The following is a 19,741-nucleotide window of genomic DNA, read 5'->3' as shown; positions in this document are numbered from 1 at the left end:
GAATCAATTATGCTTGGGATGCAAAAATGGAGTGTCTACAGTTGCCCCTCTTTGGCGGAGGTTGCTTGCAACTGAACGGCAAAGCCATGGAGACAAACCATTTTTGCCAAGCTCCAACCAAAAGATCTCATGCAATTTTTGAAAATTCATTTGAAAAATATTTTTGAAAGAGGGCATTTCCCTGGATATTTGAAATCCTCAATTTTTTTCAAGTTGTTTGTGAGGGCTTAAAAATGATTGAATGTTGGTGGATGCATCGAACGGACTTATACCACGCAACATGGTAACTGGATTATCTGTGGAAGCATCGGACGGACTTATACCACAAGACAAAATATCAATGCTAGCGGACACATCGGACGGACTTACACCGTGTAACATGATATTGGTTGATTGAAAAATATTTTCTGAAAATGATGAACAACATTTTTGAAATCAAGGGACAATTTTTTTTTTTTTTTTTTTTTTTTTTTTTTGAAATCTAATATTTTCAAATTCATTTTGGAAAACTGGTGAAATTAAATGGATAGATCAATTCATTCATGATTTTGACTTGGATTAAAGATTCTCATATAATTGTGATAACCAAACACTGACTAAAGGAAAGACTCACCGGGGAAGAGCAAGAAGATCTACTGGGGATAGGAGATTCTAAAGAAGATGGACGAAGACACAGGCAAACACTGCTGGAGAATATAAGAGATATGCTGGAGATGAAAGATGGATGCTGGGGATGACAATATTCAAGTTCAATCAATCAATCAATCAATCAATTACGTTCAAGTGTACTTGGGTTGGAAAAGACTGTCACTATGAGTTCAGGCTGATCCATCTGTGAGGCTGTCAGTAAAAACTGGCATTGTTCTCGCGAACAATTTTAATGTTGCACAAATGGAGTTACCGAAATGATATTAATGATCAAGTGGTTGTCAATAGTGCGGTAGTGAAAATAAAACTTGATGAATATTTTCTCATACAGGAGGGTAAGAACCTCATGGTACTAAAATTTATTATTTTTTTATTTTTGAAAAGTTTTTGGAATTTTTTTTTGTCAAACTTGGTCAACTGTCAAAACTGGTCAAAACTGGTCAACTGTTGAGAACCGGGTCAACATGGTCCAACCGGTCTAACCGGGTTGAACAGGACCGAATGATAAAAAAAGGTAAGGGGCACCGACTTCCAATTTTGGTGCTTGCACCGAATCATTTGAATTAGAAAGCTTTTTTCAAAAAGGACCGAATCTGATGACAAAATAGGTAAGGTGTACCGAACCTTCCCTTTTTCGGTGCTTGCACCGAATAATTACATGAAACAGTTTTGGTTTTGAGAGAAAGAATCTTTGAACGGTCAAACAGCCTAATAAAACAAAAGCTTCCAATTTAAAACTTTCCAAGCAATCATCAGGGCATCAGGCGGTCTAAAATCACATTGTCTATATAAAGTTATAAACACAGTCAAGGAGAAAGAAACGTAACTTAGCTGACGTCTAGCAAGAGAGAAGCCGCGAGGAGTGCTCACCAGCGTGGTAAGCCAATCTTTTACCATTTTTATTTTTGTCTTTTTCCCAATTAATTAAACTTGCAATCACATGCAACTGCCCTTTATATAAATCAAGCTCATGCCCGCAGCCGTTATAAATAAGATTAGATTTTTAGACCCGTTCAACGAACGGGACCCATTTTTATATAATTTTTTTTTTCACTTTATTATTATTTATCAAAAAACTTACTTCCAAACTATATTCACTTAGACAATAAATTAAAAAATCATCTTGTATTTGGCAGTAGAATACTGAAGCAGAAACTCACTATCTCATTAATATTTGGAAGACACTGTCCAAAGTGTCCAGTATTTAGATTGTATAATGTTCAGGGCATCGACTTATTGCAGTATGGAAATAGCTTATTACCTATTATTCTTTACTTATTTTTGTATCGATATTTGTTAATTGTTATCTTATTTTGCTAAATTCGTTTGTAATAATAGTAAGGGAGGATAGGTAGTTTAGAAACCTCTAAGTATAAGTGGGTATTGTATCTCAAATTCAATTCAAATTTGAGTTGCTACCTCTTATGGAGATATTGAAATGTCTTACACCTAGGTACTCATGCTGATTCATAGCAATATATTGAGAGCTGGCAACGAACAGATGGTTTCTCAACTTCAGAGTTTAGGAAGTGTAGAATACAATACCAACTTATTGAAGTGGTCTGCGTATATGAGAGAATAAAGCAAACAGTCGAGGTAGGTATGGTCTTTTTTCTCATTTGTCTAAGAAACTTATTAAGGTGTGGTTTTGATTATTAATTTAATTTTTGATCCCGTTCAACGAACGGGGACCGTTTTCATATATATTTTTAATATTTTATAAATTTAATTTTTGAATTATTATGTACTAAAACGTTTTAACTATAGAATATTATAATGACCGTTTTCATCTAATTAATTTAATTTATTTTTAATATTTTATAAATTTAATTTTTGAATTATTATATACTAAAAAGTTTTAACTATATAATATTATAATAATTTAAATTTTGATAAAAACACAAATTTCTAGAAATATTCAATCTACTACCTTGATAGTTAACCATTTGATAGTCTAAAAACTTCTGCAGACAAAAATAAAAGCAAAACTCGGATAACTAACAAAGAATTTTGGTTATGTAGAGACAATCATAACTCTATCATTCCCTATTTATAATTGCCTTTAGATAATTAATATTTTTTTTCAGACTGTGAATTTTTTCTTCCTGAATTTGTATGCACTGATTTCTAAGCATGTCGTTCTTTTCTTCAATCTTAAGTTTGTTCCAAATTTCTTCTATTTTTTTGTAGTTATAATCTACTATTTCAAAATTTATCTCACTGCGCAGTATTTATAGATTTAAATTGATTAGGGTTACCTATTTGATTAGAAGTTTAGTTTGTTTATTATTCTAACTTCATGTATATCTATAATTGTACTATTCGATTAATGTTGCAAATATGGTTTGGTGTATTTAACTTGGGCTTAAGCCCATTATATTTTTCACATATAGACTTGAGGATTTTATTTTCTTTTTCATGTTTGAGGTTGGTTATTTCAACATAGCATATACAGATGTGGATATGGACTGTGCTGCTGTAAACGAAGGTGAAGCTCTTGTATTTGCTTTGTAATTATAACACATATATGAACTTATTTTTGTCGTTTCTCAGATATGAAATTATAAGTTTGCACTATTTAAGAGCATATCCACTATTATGATGGGAGAATCTCTCTTATAAATAAAATAAATACAAATTATTCACCCTTTAATCAGCAATATGATTTTTCTGCATGTACATTGATAGACACATTGAAGACAATGTCAAGGTTGTGGAAATGGATTTTGGGCAATGTAGAGGGAGTACAAAGAGCAGGAATGGCTATTTAACCAATGTTCATGTTGAAAGGGGAGATCAAAGATATTCAGAACATTATTATGTAGAACTAAAGCAAAACTGTCTCTACCACATGTTATTAGCAAAGATGAGCCCTAATGGTTGCAGTAGACATTTTGATGATACTTCAATGAGTACAGAACAGAACAGTTCCTGTCACAACTTAAGTGTGTCAAAACCTGATCCAAGTTTATTAAGTATCTTTCAGTTTTGGTCAAAGCTATTATAATAAGAATGCTTTCTAGCTCACCATTTTCATAATCGATTGTGCTCTTGTGGTAATTTGTGGTGATTTAGGAGAGCTTATATAATGGAATTGCAAAATTGCCCCGATAAGACTAAAAAAATCTAAACATCTAAGAATGTTGCTGACTGCCTAATTATTTCGCACTACCAATGGTGTGTTTTTTTTTTTTTAAGTTCATCTGGTATTTGGCATTAGGTATTTACATTGTTGAATATTCAGTGCATCCACTTATTTACAATTACTCACTTCTTTTAGAAGGTCAGCAAACAAAACAATGCTATGATACGAATACTTACTCCAAAGGTGACAAATGACTTATATTTTTTTCGATATCGAACACAATATAACTTGAAATAGTCGAATTTGAAAAGCGAGTGTGCTAATATTATAAATTTAAACTAAAAATTAACAAACTCAATAGTTACAAACTTTCATAAATAAAAAATGTTAAACTTTGGCATTACCATATCACGTTCATCCTTTATAAACTGTATTGCGTGAAAAGTTGGTGAATCCTCTGCTTATGCAACAGAATATGTTGGGCTTCCATAAATTTGTTTAATTATGACATCTTCACTGTTGAAGAATAAGTCTTTTGGTACCTTTAATGTCACAGTGCTTTTGAATCGTCCGCTCTCTAATTCTGTGTTGTAGACTGGATCTTGTTGAATGTTAAGTCCTGCTTCTAGAATTTCTTTTAGCATTTTTTTTTTACATAAACTGTAATTTTCATACGGCATTATCTACAATATACATAATAAAATGAAGTCAATAAATAATTGTAAATAATAGAGAAGAGGAAGAAAATGACTTATATTTTTTTCGATATTGAACACAATATAACTTGAAATAGTCGAATTTGAAAAGCGAGTGTGCTAATATTATAAATTTAAACTAAAAATTAACAAACTCAATAGTTATAAACTTTCATAAATAAAAAACGTTAAACTTTGGCATTACCATATCACGTTCATCCTTTATAAACTGTATTGCGTGAAAAGTTGGTGAATCCTCTGCTTATGCAACAGAATATGTTGGGCTTCCATAAATTTGTTTAATTATGACGTCTTCACTGTTGAAGAATAAGTCTTTTGGTACCTTTAATGTCACGGTGCTTTTTGAATCGTCCCGCTCTCTAATTACGTGTTGTAGATTTGGATCTTGTTGAATGTTAAGTCCTGCTTCTAGAATTTCTTTTAGCATTTTTTTTTACATAAGCTGTAATTTTCATACGGCATTATCTGCAATATACATAATAAAATGAAGTCAATAAATAATTGTAAATAATAGAGAAGAGGAAGAAAGTAGGCTACCTGGTTTTTGGATATGTGTAGTTAAATTGTTTTTTTTAGGTTAATAGATTATGTTTTACTAAGTGATTGGAAGTTCACTTTTTGTAGGTTTTTAGTTTGTATATCTCTTAAATTTTGATATTTTGGAACATCGAGCTTCTCCTTTTTTGCAGCCACCACTCTATTAGTAACATGGATTATGACACGTGTTGGGTAATTTGAAATTTGGATTTTGAGTTTTATGGTGTGGACACGTGCAAAATGTGTGAGGGGTAGTTGTTGCATTTTGAAATGGCATAACACCAGACACACCACAATAAACGGTCAAACTTGGTAAATGAATCGTTAACTAACGATAGGATTACCTAAAGCTAAGAAATGTAAAACTTTGGGTCTAACGCAAATACCCATATTTTATTTTAAATTAGATTTATTTATTTATTTTAATTAGGTAGAATCTATTGGGTTTAGAAACCTCTAAGTATAACATATGTTTTAAGCGGGTATTGTATCTCAAATTCAATTCAAATTTGAGTTGCTACCTCTTATTGAGATATTGAAATGTCTTACACCTAGGTACTCATGCTGATTCATAGCAATATATTGAGAGCTGGCAACGAACAAATGATTTCTCAACTTCAAAGTTTAGGAAGTGCAGAATACAATACCAACTTATTGAAGTGGTTTGCGTATAGGAGAGAATAAAGCAAACAGTCGAGGTAGGTATGGTATTTTTTCTCATTTGTTTAAGAAACTTATTAAGGTGTGGTTTTGACTTCCAGTTGGATAGTTGTGTTGTTTTGAAGTTTTGTATCTTCCTGTTGGTAACTCTAATTTTGGACCGGTTAAAAACTCAGATTGACTATATAGACCTGTGGCATCTATTGATATCTTCGTGTTTTCACTGGTTAAACTAAATTTTTAACTTGCTGTGGATTTTTAACCTACCGATGTCTTTAAATGTATGAAAATTTGTGTCGAAGTAGCTTTTTTGTGTTAGATCAGTATATTTATTGATCTTTCTTAGTTCTTGTTTCCCAAATTTCAGCAAATTTTGGAATTGCTGCTATATCTGCTATGAGAATGCTTGGGGTTCGGTCAACTGGTGTATCACTTTTGCTTGAGAAAGGGTTATTTCAACATACCACTTGATTTCACGTCTAAATCTCTTAAATTAAATACAGATGTGGATATGGATTGTTTTGCTGTAAATGAAGGTGAAGCTCTTGTATTTGCTTTGTAATTATAACACAGATATGAACTTATTTTTGTCGTTTCTCAGATATGAAATTATAACACATATATGAAATTATTTCTATATAAATAAAATGACCACATGCATCCTACTGAAAATAGTTTGCACTACTTAAGAGCATATCCACTATTATGATTGGAGAATCTCTCTTATAAATAAAAGAAATACAAATTATTCGCCCTTTAATCAGCAATATGATTTTTCTGCATGTACATTGATAGACAGATTGAAGACAATGTCAAGGTTGTGGAAATGGATTTTGGGCAATGTAAAGGGAGTACAAAGAGCAGGAATGGCTATTTAACCAATGTTCATGTTGAAATGGGAGATCAAAGATATTGACGACATTGTTATGCAGGAATGGCAAGCTAATATTATAAATTTAAACTAAAAATTAACGGACTCAATAGTTACAAACTTTCATAAATAAAAAGCGTTAAACCTCGGCCATTAAAAAAATACTATGTGACCAACATAATAAAGTTTTGGTATTAAAGTACTAATCCTCATGGTTTTCTTTTCTTTATTATAAAACTCTACATGCCTTTCATTCCTTTAATTTTTTCTTCAAGATAATATATTTTATCTTTGTTGTGTTTATCATCAACCAAACAATCTAGCATAATATTTTTGAGGATAATCCTCTGCTTTTGCAACAGAATATGTTGGGCTTCCATCAATTTCTTTAACTATGACGTCTTCACTCTTAAAGAATAAGTCTTTTGGTACCTTTAATGTCACAGTGCTTTTGAATCGTCCACTCTCTAATTCTGTGTTGTAGACTGGATCTTGTTGAATGTTAAGTCCTGCTTCTAGAATTTCCTTTAGCATTTTTTTTACATAAACTGTAATTTACATACGCCATTATCTGCAATATACATAATAAAATGAAGTCAATAAATAATTGTAAATAATAGAGAAGAGGAAGAATGAAATAATTAGTTAAATAATTTTTGAGTTTTATGGTGTGGGCACGTGCAAAACGTGTGAGGGGTAATTGTTGCATTTTGAAATGGCATAACACCAAACACACCACAATAGACAGTCAAACTTGGTAAATGAATCGTTAACTAACGATAGGGTTACCTAAAGCTCTGAAACGTAAAACTTTGGGTCCAACGCAAATACCCATATTATTGGGACGTCCTAAAGCTAAATCACCTTATTTTAAATTAGATATATTTTTTTTTAATTAGGTAGAAGCTATTGGGTTTAGAAACCCATAAGTATACTATTAGTGTTGGGCCTGGGCCGAACAAATTGCGGGTATTGAATCTAAAATTCAATTCAAATTTAAATCGCTATCTGTTTTTCCCACGCAGCTTTCTTTCAAAAGCGCAGATTCAATTGCCTGTAATGGCGAAGCTTTGGCATTATCATAAATGTCACTGAAGTTTCTTGGACCCTTAAGAGTAATGCTTTAAACATCATACCATCTTTGTTAGCATCGTAATTACTGATGCTAACTGTCTCTCTGACATTGTTTTGTGCTCTACCAGAGTGGTGATGCATTCAAGCTGCTCCAGAAGTCAAGAGAGAGACCAAAAGATAAATAGTCGCAGGTGTTCAACCACGGGGTCACCAATTACAGAGGGTGGATTTTGGCCTTGACTTATGGGTATTGTTTTGGAGTGGAATCGACGGTGGACAACATAATTGCACAATACTTTTATGACAGGTTCAATCTAAAGCTCGAAACTGCCGGAATCATTGCAGCAAGTTTTGGTCTAGCGAATTTCATTTCTTGACTTGGTGGAGGATTAATCTCTGATATGATGGCTAAGAGGTATGGGATGAGTAAGGGTGGAATTCGAGCTAAACAAGCCGAGCTTTACCATCTCAAGGTGCTAATTGCAAACAATTAGGAGCCGAGCTTAAACGAAGCCAAGCCCAAGCCGAAGCTCAACCCTCGGTTATTTTCACTATAAATATGCTATTTGAACTAAACGTGTTGCTTCATCAAGCTCATTTGTTACACGAGCTTTTATTTGAGCTCGAGCTCGGCTCATATATATAGTAAACGAGCGAAGCTTGAGCCGAGCTTAAACGAGCCAAGCCCAAGCCGAACTCGAGCCCTCGGCTCAAATTCCACCCTTAGGGATGAGAGGTAGGCTCTGGAGCCTCTAGGTGGTGCAAACAATTGAGGTCTAGTTTGTTTTGCTTTGTTGACCACCTTTGGAGGCTTCGGTAACTATGATGATTGCTTTTTCTTTGTTTGTTCAAAGCCATACGGGTGACATTTGGAGTAGTTCCCTTCGTCTCCAGAAGGTATTTGTTATTATTCATCATATATTTTTAGTAGCATCAGGACAAAATAATAAACTAAAGTTTTGGAGAAATACTTATGTTCATGTCGATTTTGACTATGTGCCAAATGATGTTGTTGAGAGTACAACCAATATTTGGTGTCATTTCACTTAGAAGATGCACCTAATACCCACTCGTCTTGCAATACCAAAAGAAGCTTAATATACCACACCAATTGAAAACTCAATACAAAACCTAAGCTATATGCAATAGAGCGACAATTCGGACAATAGAGATAGTACCCATGAAACTGAAGATATGTAGTAACTATTTTATAGAAACGGTAAATATCTATTGTTAATTTGAAAGGCAAATCATAAGAGTTTCGAATTGTGTTCTAATTTATGCTAGGAACAATTGATCGGCAATGTTGTTATTTACATAGATCATGTATCTCAAAGACTGACTTAGGGGGTCATACATATGGGGGTAGGCTAACACGTGAGGAGCAAAAGGTTTTGTTTCAGATGACCTTAGGTGGATTCAAGCCAAAACAGGTTCTTAATGTCATCAAAAGAAAATTCTGAACGACTCTGTATATGTCCTAAAATAAATATTTCATTAAGTTATGATGAACTATAGATAATTCAAATTGAAAAAACAAAAACATAAATTTTATGTATCTAACACTGTGCTAATCCTCATCCAATATAGAATTCAGCTTGAAAAACACTACGCTAATCCTCATCCGAATCTGATGAATTATTTGGGATGCTTAGGTAGTCCATATCCCAATTTGGTCCTCCTATAAGCAATGCTTCATTTATTGACTTCAAATAGGCATTTTCTTTTCTCAAGTTTTCAATATCTTGATGAAGTTGTTTTTCTCTAGTATTTGCTTCATGTAGCTCTTCACGTTTAGTAATGACTTCTTTGTGGTTGATGTCTAAAACCTCAAATTTGTATATCTGCTGTAGGAAGCGGATAGCGTTTCCTGCAGCCGCATTTTTTGAATCCACTTTCTTAGTTTGATACGTTCCTGGAAATGATTGGCTTATAGGATAATTTGGATTTTTGAAGATTTCTTTCATTATCGGCAAATCTATTATGACATCTGCAGAAATGATCGGTTGTTTTCAATCTTTGATATGTAAACTGGTTCTCCCTGGATTTTTTCCTTGATGAGAATTTCTCTCAACGCTGTCTTGAGTGAAATATTGTGTTTGGTTTCATACTCCATGAGTTGCATTTTAAAAATTAAATTAGTTAATGATTTGGAATGTGATAGTAACGACAACAAAATGTTTTATAGTATAAACGGGAACAATTACAAATTGTCAACCAATTAGGATATCCAGTCTCACCATTTATCGATATGTTTGTAGAATGGTATAAACTTGGTTGTTAACTCGAGTATTTTCTTCATGGAAGTGGGGGAGTTGTTGATTCTCTTGTCAGGGGAATTCAAAAATTTGGTGGTAGGCTCTCTCTAGGAACTCATCTAGAAAATATTGTTGTTGAAAAGTGGTGAGCTGTTGGAGTCAGGCTAAGAAGTGGTCAGGTAAAATTTGGTGTGTTATCCATAGTTCTTTGGATTTACTCTACTTATGTCTTTCTCGACAATCTTTTCTTTTAATAGTTGTATAATGTAAATAGTTAGTCCCGCCAAGTTTAGTGTTTCAATGAGAAATGCTCCATCTGTTATAGATATAGAATGCTCAACCCTCTCAAGCCATACCCAATTTTATAAAATGGATTACATGTAAGTTGCCTCCTAAATCTGCTTTCGTAGTGTAGAAAATCAGATTGGAAGCTTCAAGCTTAGACAAATCGTTCATGATACTTCTTGAGGAGACTGGTTATTGTCAGACAACTTATTTGTTTTGAAAACTTATAGGTAGCTTGTATATGTCAAATACTTCTGTTAATGGCATCTTTACTTCACTCTTCACTTTTTTTATCCCATTTTTTCTGACCTCTCCTCTTGAGATTGTATCAAGAATCAGTGCAGACCCTTCTTATAAATGAAAAAAATCAAAATTCACTACAGTAATCCTGGTTCCACTAAATTACTTTTAGTTACTGAATAAATCCCACATTGACGAAGTTTCCCAGTTTGTGTTCAATTAAGCAGAATTTACTAAGATGATTTACGTCCTATGAGGCATCCAGCTATAGAAGCATCACACCCTAAGTGTGTCTAATGCATTTAGCTGACACGAACAAAAACATTACAACATTCTATCGTAGCGAAAATAGTTTTAAGACAAATTCTAAAGGTTGTAGCTCTTGTTAAAATCTTGAAGTTTCTGTTTCATACAGTTCTTTAGTCGCGAAAGGCTCAGTGGATACTATGGAGTTGGTGCATTCACCATATCCAACTTCCTTTTGTCCTTCCCTTTTCTTGTCGTCATTTCAGTTGTTTCAGGGACAATAACGTATTATATGGTGAAATTTGACTACGGATTCTCTCACTTTGTGTACGCCATTCTTATTATGTTAAGGCGTTTAGCTGCGTTGCTGTTGTAGAGAGCTGCCTAACTACATGATGGGAATAGTAACTGGAGATGGATGCAAAGTTTATATGAATCTTTTGATGAATTGGGATCCATAATTGCATCTGAGCATCCTGATCTAGTTTGGGCTTCAACACTACTAAATGATATTTTGCTCACTTTGCATGCTCGGCTTAAGGTACACAACTTTTAGCTTAACAGTTTATTTGTATCAATTTGCATTGGTGTCCTAGGTTTTAGTTTATGTGCATGTTTTTTTTACCTTAACTAACCACAATAACTCTAGTAGTACTTGAACACAAACTAATAGAAGGCAATAACATATATTTTTGATGTTGAATTCATTGATTAAATAAAACATGTTTATTAATACTAATAAATAAAATTGAAGTAGATGTAAAAATAAAAATTTGTTTACCTTAACCGTTTGTGTTACTCTTTCTGTAGCCTTAATTCAATATCTTCTATTCTATACAATGAAAAAATTTAGAGCAATTCAATTAGATATGTAATATTTGATTCAACATGTATATCAGAAAAAATAATTGAGAACCAAAAGTTTACCTGTGTTTTTTATATGCGTTAGGAGTGGGGAGATATGATCGTATGTTTTGTATATATATAAGAAAAGGTTTTCTTATTTCATTAGAATTCCAGTATTAGTATGACTCTAATTTTGAACATATCTATAATTTTTTTTTTGTTTGACAATTAGAAGTTAAAGCATGGTGGGACTCTTTCTTGTAGTCATCTATACTAATAGTAGAATTTGCAGGCGCAGATAGGGATATGAGTTGGATATCTAGAGTATAGCAACTAAGGAAAAAGTAACATGTTTATAGCGAAAAACGTCTGACGTACTGAATGCTTATGTTTCGAATGTTAATGATCAAGTTTCTAGTGTCATAGAGTTTGGACGTAAGGATGTAGTCGGAAGTCGTTGTATCAAACAAAATACTTTTATGAAGGTGGTTCTGAAATTCGTTTGCTGGTTTTTCATAATCTTAGTTGCAGTCCTATTGTCAATCACATGGATGGACACTTATGAAGTAGGACATCATTTCATTCCTACTTGATTGGCTTGTTGATGTTGTACCGGTTCCGGGAACAATTTTTTACACTCATAAACCGGGTTCTTGTTACTCAACTGTAAATGTGCACAACAAATTTGTGTGTGAAATGTAGCTTAACAATTTCTGTGATGGTTCTCATGTTCTTAAGACAATCTATTTGTTGACTCTCTTGACTTTGTTCTTTGTGTCAAATACATGCTGGTCCTTCTTTTCTTTTCCTTCTTAATTATGAAGCAATTTACAACTCAGAATCAACATTTTGGTTAATTGATAGAGTTGCAACAACGAAACAGATAATGTACTTTTGGTCTCGATCAGTAACTTTCTCCCTTTGTACGATTTAGAGGTTTGGATTATGTAGAAAGTGTTCGCCCCTCCATACACCTTTAGGATTCAAGACAATTGGTTTCAAAGATCTTTGCCGATGGACTGTCGCAGTGTACGATAGTTACCATACAATTAAGTAATTTGATCCGGGACTGAAAATGTATAGTTCTTCAAACCCACTACTCCCCATCGCGAATCGAGTTTCTTCTACCTTGTTGTATTACAGTAGAAAGACAACTCTTAATATAGCAGGCCACATACATTTTAGGAAGTAAACGATTTGAAATTTTATCGTATAAATAATAGATGAAAGTCATGAAACGTATTCAGATTAAAGGAACTTCTAAGACCAAAAGTAAATTGGTTAAATTTTTTTTCATCATTTTCTGTTGAAGAATTGGGTCAAAGTAATAAACTATGGGAAGTCTTTGCCTATCGTTCTCGATTATATTGAACATTATCGCTAACACACATTAGGTTAATTTTTCTTTGTCCCTGTGTACTACCAAGATAAGTTGAATAAGAAATGATCAAGGGAAGTCCTATTTATTGGATGAGTACACTTGTCAATAAATGTGAATTCGAGGTGCACCGGGTGTATATCCCGCTCATTTCCTCGGTCGGTTGTCCATAATTATCTTTTTCTTACCCTTCTAATTCTTCTTCTTCTTTTCGTGTTTTGTTTAGTTCAGCAAAGACTGTTTTGATCCTTCTTTCCCCTGCTAGAAAATAGTCCTTGAAAGGCTCCGTTGTTCTCGCTTTTACGATAATTGGAGGAATGATGGTGTAATCAGACACAAAAGGCGGTTTGCTGAATTTATATGAACCTTCTAGCCCAACAGCATAAGTTGCATCGGTGTTGCTCATGCTTAAATGGCTCAACAAAGACCCAGTCACCTCTAGAGCTCAAGATCTATAGTTTGTAATCACCACTTCTGAGCTTAACACATCTGGATGCAGGGTCACAATGTATTTAACTTCGACCATGTCGTCTGAATTCCTGCTCACCAACTCTACCTGCATTGAGAAGTTGTACTGTCTTCTATTGAAAAGTGCTTTCTAACTACAAAATTATAATTTGAATTGATAGATGACCTACGTCGATAAAGTCTTCTGCGTTTCCTCACACATCATGGAGAACCCAAGTGCCGGGTGACCATGGGACTCCACCTTGGCTTGTACACCTGAAATTTAGAAACATGCCTCTTTGTATAACAGCAGCACCGCCTTCACCCTCTGAAACAATTGTGTGTAGAACCTCGAGCGTGCTTCCATGCCACATATGAGCCTTGTATGCTGTGATTAATCCGCTTGTGAGCATCAGTCTGGCGACACTTCTATTATCCAACCTCATGCTTACCATAGTCTTTATAGATTGATCACTATTTGATAAATTTGGAAGTTGATTCTATTCTCTATCTTGTATATATGGCTTGATGTTGTGGAACTGCTATAAACCAATAACTATATCTTTTTTTATGGATATAAGTCTATGACTAATAATAATGTATGATAGATCGTAACTTGTTTCCATACAAACACTGAGTTACCCAGACACCCTTTCATGGCAAAGATTAAAACATGAAGTAGCCCACATTTGATCATCTCTTATCACGTGCGTGCACGCACACACTAACTTACTTATACACAAACACACTCACACATCAAATTTGGTTGGGTTTGGAGAAAAATGGAATTTCTTATTGGAGCTCAAGTTGAGTCTAGAGGTAGAGAGACTATAGAACATTCATTGGTGCATGCATGCACACACTAACTTATTTATACACAAACACACTCACACATCAAATTTGGTTGGCTTTGGAGAAAAATGGAATTTCTTATTGGAGCTCAAGTTGAGTCTAGGGGTAGAGAGACTATAGAACATCCATTGGTGCATGCACGCACACACTAACTGACTTATACACAAACACACTCACACTTCAAATTTGAGTTGCTTGATTTAGTTTATTTTGGACGACATTGAACTGAAAAGCATCTTCTGTGTATATCACATATTGAAATTATTCCTTTTGTTGGGGATTGTGGATGGAATTTCTTATTGCTGTAATTCTGTTCAAGGGAGAGCTCCTTAATCATCAAGGAGATATTTGGAGTTACAGTGTATGGTCCTTTGCTGGAAAATGGCCCGAGATTAGCATTGTATCTAATGGTGCTAAACCTGTCACAGAAGATGGTTGGCATTTCAGATTCAGAATCATCTAATGGTGAGTCTTCTGTTGCTTCTCAAGAATGATGTGTCCCATGGTTAGAGTTATGGCGTGAGTCGGAGTAGATAGAAGTGACTATATTAATGTTTTTTTTGTTGTTCTTTATATGTTTTCGTTCTTCAAATTAGGTAATGATTTGCTGTGTTTTTTTTCTTGTATATTTAGTGGCACGCGGATCAAGACCCGCAAATGGAATATAGCAGCTCCTCTGGACCCTTCCTCATTTTGCAGATGCAATGGTCCAGGTATATCTTGATAATCTTTGGTGATTTGGTGAGTTCCTATTATTCTGATTTTAATTGATATAACTATTTTTAAGGTTTAGTGCATGATATGGGCATATGCTTGTTATTATTGTCTTTGGGTGGTTTTAAAACACATTTTGTAATTCAGTAGTTATCGTATGTTTGACCAACGGTATTCTATATACAGGAACTTACAGCCAAGAGCATCGAATCTGCAGACCTTAACTTTTCAAGATACGGTGACACCTTTTTCGAGGTAGGCATTTTCGTACACTTATAATGACCTCTCATGTCTTTGATTGAATAAATTATTCTCTAAATGTTTTGTGTTATCATTTTCTTGGAAATTGTATCCCTTAGTAGAAAATCATAAGGTCATGGATGTAGGCAGAATTATGTCCCTCCTACCTGAAACACTTTAAACTTTTAAAGGTCATGGATGTAGGCAGAGGTCTTACTTGTTGTTTCTGCAACATGACCATAAAGACCACATACTGTGTTGAGTGATTTGAGTAAGTACTCAAACACTTGAAACTTATAAAGTTAATGGTCTGATGGATGTATGCAGTGGCTCTACTACTCGTCTCTGCAATATGACCATAATACCAGATACTGCATTGAGTCAGCATTTAGATAAAGGAGAATTTTTGGATCGCTAGTTTAGTGAACTATATTTGGGTCCGTTATTTTAAAGTGTTTTGCTTATGAACTTGTATTTGGTTTCCATAATAATTGTTTGCAATTTCTTATATTTGCTTCTCTATCTGTTGCAGTGCAAAGATTGGTATGATGTGTACGAAGATGAGATTTTGATCGCTCGGGCCGTTGTACCTTTTGATTATGGTATGGTATTGTCGATTCGGTCGGGTATGCGTGTACTATCTTCTACTCAGATGCTCTTACCTAAGAAGGTGTTCGTAAGATTTTCTTCTATCTTGCCTTCCTTCCCTAACTTGTAGTTTTCTGCTTGTATGCTTGACATCCATGATATGACCGAAAAGGGTCCTCCCCGACCACTTTCCCATCTCGATCGGCCTTTGCCTTTAGCCCATCTATTCCCTCCGGGGGCAGCAGTAATGCACTTCATTGATTCCTCCCTACTCCCCTATCTATCCGCCTCATTGGAAATGGCATTCTAGTGAACTCCAAACTTATAATCACAATAATTTTGAAAAATAAGAAATTACCATGTTTCAGATATATTGTTATTGTTTGGATATGCAAAATTTGGTGGTTAATCAATCCAATGTGAAAGTGATGGATTGCATTATTAATTTTCAAGATAAGAATATTATTGTTTCCATTGCAGATAAGATTGTGTGAATTAATAACTTTATATGTCTCTAATTCCCAAGATCCTATTGTTTGTCAGATTTTTCCTCTAATCCTCCTTAATTCAGGATGTGTCCATCAATGTTGACATAGACTGTTGCTATTTAGAACCAGGGCCTAACTTGTATTAATTTGTCCATGCATCCATGATTCAAAGAAGGGAATATTGCCACAAATTGTAGCTTTTTTGTGGTTGAAAAACGATCCAATAAATTATGTGATGCATGCCATTGGGTTCCGGGTGATGGAGAGAATTTATATTGTCTTTCTAGCAACCATCATGATCATACTCTAATCTTTCTGCACTTTGGGTGTTTTTTTTCGATGGAGCAGATGCCTTCATCGGTGTGAACATTGGCATGCACCTATCTCGACATGCCAAACCCTACCCGTGTAGTTCTGGCGAAGGCCAGCAGATCCGACATGTCCGTCTCTATGATGTTGACCGCGCAATGCTCCTTGCACTTGCCAACTCAGGCATCCATGTCACCATCAGTGTCCCCAACAATGAGCTCCTTGGTGTAGGGCAGTCCAATGCTCTACTGCTGCAAACGGGTAGCCAGAATGTTGCTTTGCTCATGTACCACCTACCAACATCACCGGTATTACAAGAGGCTCGGAGGTTTCGACAATCCTTCCTAATGCCGCACACTGTTCTTGTTTCTCGCACTCAAATTCATCCATTCAGCCCTTGTTGCATCAAATCTTGATGACCAAATTAAAGTTTCCACACCTCACTCGTCTTCCATCATCCCCGACTCGTTTTCCACCCTCCCGTGCCTTCTTCAACCGCTCATGGGATCCAGTCATGGTACCTTTGCTCAAATTCTTGCAGACCACTGGCTCCCCTCCTTTGCTTAATGTGTACCCTTACTATGATTATATGCAGTCAAATGATGTTATTCCACTGGACTATGCACTCTTCCGTCCATTGCCTCCAAACAAAGAGGCAGTGGACTCTAATACTCTTCTCCACTACAAAGCAATGTCTCTTTTATCTTTGTGGTTGATGCTTACTTTTACTTTGCGATGGCCTACTTGAACTTCACCAATATTCCCATTGTAGTACTTGAGACGGGATGGCCATCAAAAGGAGACCCCTCTGAGCCAGATGCCACTATTGAGAATGCGAATATATACAATAGCAACTTGATACGCCACGTGCTGAATAGCACTGGAACACCCAAACACCCTGGTATAGCAGTTAGCACCCAGTACTCTGCAATTCAAGGTATACTGAGTTTGGATTTCATATTTATTATCCCAAATCCTTAATATCTACCTTAATACATTGTTATTAATGTATAATGGGGAATGTTAGGAGTCAATCCATCCTCATCAAAACCAAAATACCATAGGCTTCCCAACATACGAATGCTGGTCTGCTGTTACTGCAGTTACCAAACTTATTCTCCATTCTCAATTTAAAACCTTGCCTTTCTGCCAAGTCAGCTCCATTAGTTTTATGCTAGGTATCCTTTTGCCGATAACCTAGAGGAAGCACCATTAATAATGTCGCCTGTGAATTTCTTAGGTGGAAGAAGGATACAATGCCCACGCCCGGTCGGATATCTTCTTAATCATTCTTAATCTACTCACGTCCTGTTGACTCGCTTGCATATCCTGCAAAATGTCTAGAGAAAAATCTATTTACTCTGGCTTTATGGGCAAACGGCCCGATGAGCTATTATACAGGACTGAACATGAAACGTGCAAGCATCCATGCATCCACGTGAACATGTAAATGTACCTAGGTCATCCTTTATTGCACATGTTCACATATCAACTATTAATCACAATCGAAAACAAGCATACAGGCTTAACATTTTGGGAGAACAAAGGCGTTAAAGCCCCCGATGAGCATAAAGGTATGGTAACCTGATTTGAGTTTCTCATCAACAGCGTAATCAAGTGCGCTTTAAGCAGATTCCGTCAATGGTGGGTGCTAAGACTGCATGCAGATTTTCCAAGAAAATTGATTTTTTTTTTCCATCAGGTAAAATTTCCATACAAATTAGTCTTATATGCTGTAGAGTATGTGCACTTGAGGTTGCTCACAGAGTACGTATTAAATTTCTATATATTCTTAATGCTTGCATCGTATCTGATTGCTAATTTACATTTACATGTATATCTATATACATGTAATCTGTGATGAGAACCGCCTTCTCAATATGCAGTTGCAACGCTTTTTCTAAACCCCATGAAAGAGCTAGATATTCTGCTGCCTCAGCTCCAGAGACTACACATCCTTTACTTCAAACAAGATATCATGTGACCATTTACCAATGGTATAACTAATTCCTCAGTATTTGTTATGCCTTCAAAACCACCATCGGTTGTGATTAAATAGAGGTTTTTGAAGAAGGTGTTCAGGAATATAGTATTTAGGTTCAGGATGAGGTGTTGGGGGTAGGATAGAGTTCTGAGCTTGTGTTAGCACTTGGCTAGTCGAGCAGGGTTGGTTTGTGGTGTGAGTGGAGATTTGGTTTCTGTTGTACCAAATAAAATATGCTATGTTTCCAAAGAGTGTTAACTGGTAAATAGAATATATTAATAAGAGAATCAAGATCACAAAAGTAGACGGAGCTAAGCTACACTTGTCTACATTCTTGTAGAAATTCGAGATAAATAGTAATCATCCAATCACAGCATATTAGGTTCACATGTGATGTTTGGCTGGAATAAATCTATTGCACCTTGCAGGTTTCATTTATCTGCTTATCTGCATCGTTTTATTGAATTGTTCTTGTTGTGGTTTTTAACCAATGTTTAGCCTCAAATGTTAGAGACAACTGAGAGAATGAAACCTGCAAACATCTTTTGTACATTTCTCAAATGTTATCTAATAACAAATACACATTTCTCAGGATTGTACATAGCATTGACTTGCACACATCTTTTGTCTTAGAATCTTTGATAAATAGGTTAAATCTCCCTGTCTCTGCAGATATCTCGTTGGCATTAGAGATCAGGTTTAGTCTGGGTTTTCTCATTACACCAAAATTAGTTAGCAGCTGTGTAACGAATATTTGAAAACTGCACATTAGGAAACTTAGCAAATACCATTGCTGGGGTTATTTGAAATCCAGTCTTTTTATTAAAACTACGTATTGGAAAGGTTATTGCTTGCTAGTGTCAGGGCTGTCTTCTTTGAACTTTGGTGCTTGTTGTATCTCTAGTGAAAGTCACGATAATTTGAACTGACTCTGTGTTAATTTAGGATGAAAATGAAGTTTTCTTTAGGGTCAAAAGAAGTACTCGGTGAGGAAACCGATGATCGTGATAATTGTGATGGCCATCTGTCGAGTTCAATTCAATTGCCTTCTTGTTTGATTCACTATCACAATCTAGTATCTTTAGAATTTCTTAAGAGATGACTGATTTTTTTTTTTTGCTTGTCCTAATTAGATTGGCTACCTAAGCTACTGCAAGAAGTAGGGCCTTTCAACATGTTATACCCCTCATATCAATATAGAGAGGCAAATACAACTTCCAATTTCAATCCAATTTTTGGTCTTCTATCAAAAATTATGCAAGTAAAGCTCTGAAG

At 35.0% G+C, this 19,741-nt stretch overlaps 1 pseudogene; it reads left to right on the top strand.

Annotated features, from left to right (window-relative positions):
* Nucleotides 1-14,429: 14,429 nt before the first annotated feature.
* On the top strand, nt 14,430-18,176 carry LOC147502993 (glucan endo-1,3-beta-glucosidase 3-like; annotated as a pseudogene).
* Nucleotides 18,177-19,741: the final 1,565 nt, after the last annotated feature.

Source organism: Coptis chinensis, chromosome 4 (assembly GCF_015680905.1).
Source record: "Coptis chinensis isolate HL-2020 chromosome 4, ASM1568090v1, whole genome shotgun sequence".
Taxonomy (NCBI): domain Eukaryota; kingdom Viridiplantae; phylum Streptophyta; class Magnoliopsida; order Ranunculales; family Ranunculaceae; genus Coptis; species Coptis chinensis.
The sequence above is the reverse complement of the archived record's forward strand: the minus strand, read 5'-3'. Positions and strand labels throughout refer to the sequence as shown.